This window comes from Scylla paramamosain, chromosome 10 (genome assembly GCF_035594125.1).
Source record: "Scylla paramamosain isolate STU-SP2022 chromosome 10, ASM3559412v1, whole genome shotgun sequence".
Classification (NCBI taxonomy): Eukaryota; Metazoa; Arthropoda; class Malacostraca; order Decapoda; family Portunidae; genus Scylla; species Scylla paramamosain.
The window spans coordinates 21466932-21469431 of record NC_087160.1 but is presented as its reverse complement, the minus strand read 5'-3'; positions in this window follow the sequence as shown (position 1 = coordinate 21469431).

The window sequence follows — 2500 nt, the reverse complement described above, 5'->3', positions numbered from 1 at the left end:
TCTTACACATCTTCACTACCACCACCACCACCACCTTCACCATCACCATCATCATCAGCATCATCATCATCATCATCTTCACCTTCTTTGCCTCTTTTTCATCTAGTCACTAAACCCTTTTCGCTCCTCTTCCTCTTCTTTCTCCTCCTCATCACACCATCACCACCATCACCATCACCACCACCACCACCACCACCACCGTCATCACAATCATCACCTTTACACCTCCTCTCTAAACCCTTTCCCTACTCCTCCTCCTCCTCCTCACATCTTCATCACTACCACCACCACCACCTTCACCATCATCACAATCATCACCTTCACACCTCCTCTCTAAACCCTTTTCCCTCCTCCTCCTCCTCCTCCTCCTTCTCCTCCTCCTCCTCCCTTAGGCACGAGGACTCAGTTGGGATAAATCAATTACAGATAACAAGCCTTATTTATCACAGTCTCCCATACACGGCAGCTTCCATCACCTCCTCCTCCTCCTCCTCCTCCTCCTCCTCCTCTTCCGTTGTGGCCTAACTGGAGGTATTTATGTGTCTGAGAATTGTTATTTTTTTTGTCTTTTATTCCTCTTCTTCTTTTCTTCTTCTATTTCTTCGTTTTCTTTGATTTTCTTCCTATTCGTTTCCAGTTTCCGTTTGCTTCACCCCCTTCTCTCTCTCTCTCTCTCTCTCTCTCTCTCTCTCTCTCTCTCTCTCTCTCTCTCTCTCGTTTTCTTTCAAGTAGTAAGTGGTAGGGACTAATCTATTTTTTCTTTTATTTTGAGAGAGAGAGAGAGAGAGAGAGAGAGAGAGAGAGAGAGAGAGAGAGAGAGAGAGAGAGAGAGAGAGAACGGGGAGAAGAAGAACAAGGAATTACAACACTGACTCTTCTTCCTCATTCCTTCTTCTTTTACTCAATGCAAAAAAAAAAAAAAAAAAAAATAAATAAATAAATAAACAAATAAATAAATAAAAAAAAAATAAATAAAAATAAATAATAAATAATAAATAAATAGAATAAATAAACAACTAAAGTAAGACCAAAATAAACAAAGATAAAAAGAATATATACGCCAGAAAAAAAATAAATGCATAAAAAAAGAAAAACGTAAATAACAAAAAAAAATAATAACTTCATCATAAATAATAATAATAATAATAATAAAAGACTAAGAATAAGAAAGTGAAACAAACAAACAAAAAAAAAGAATAAATAAATGAATAAATAAATAAATAAAATACTCCACCAGAGGGCAGCTATTTAACACTCCATACTGCGCTAATCCACAAAGAGCGCAACACACGTCGGCCCATCCATCGATCGTTCGCGGGCCGCCCAGGGAAACAACAAGAACGCGCAAGTAATAATTTTCCGAGAAGCGCGCGAGGTGCCGCTTCGTGTTCACTATCTGTTTATCGCTCGGCGTGTGATTAGCGGTGCACGTTCAGGATGAGAGAGAGAGAGAGAGAGAGAGAGAGAGAGAGAGAGAGAGAGAGAGAGAGAGAGAGAGAGAGAGAGAGAGAGAATGTGAATAAAACCAAGGAAGACAAATTAGAGAGAAGAAAAGAGATAAAAAAAAATTAAGAAAGAATAAGCATGAAAATATGTAAATGCAAAAAATTGAACAGAAAAATGATGGAAATAGGACAACTAATAAAAAAGAGAAGAGGGAAAAGAAGAAGAAGAAGAAGAAGAAGAAGAAGAAGAAGAAGAAGAAAACGACAAGTTACACGAAAAACAAACCAAAACAAAGAACAACAACAAAAAAAAGAAAAGAAAAAACAGACAGAGAAAACAAAACGAAAAAAAACACATTAAAAATTAAACCAAAACGAAAACAAACAAAATAGAGAAATCAAGAATAGAGAGAGAAAAAAAAAAAAGAAAAACGCACCGGATTTTCATAGAGGCGATCAAGCCACAACAAATGACTTAAGAATCGCCTTTATTATCACGATTTGTTTATCCTGTAGGCAGTTCTGACGGGACCCAGGTGGCGCTATCTTGCACACGCCCCCTTATCTCTCCAGAAGGTGGGGGAGGGGGAGGACAGGGAGGGGATGGAGGAAGTGAGGAAGAGGAGGAGGAGGAGGGGAGGGAGGAGGAGGAGGAGTCAGGAGGCGAAGGACAGGTCGAGCGGAGGAGGGAGGAGAGGAGGAAAATGATGGAAAAGGATGTGGGAAGGGTGAAAGGTTAGAGAGAGAGAGAGAGAGAGAGAGAGAGAGAGAGAGAGAGAGAGAGAGAGAGAGAGAGAGAGAGAGAGAGAGAGAGAGAGAGAGATGCTTTTCCATTCCTTTCTTCTTTCCTCATCCTGTTCCGCTCACTAACTTTCACCATGCATCACAAACTCTTTCTCCTCCTCCTCCTCCTCCTCCTCCTTCTCCTCCTCCTCCTCCACTTTCTTCTTCCGTTAACTCCTCACCATAAACTCCACCTTACTCTTCCATCCCATCTACCACCACCGCCACCACCACCACCACCTACATCTCCATTGTCTACAACTCCACTTATG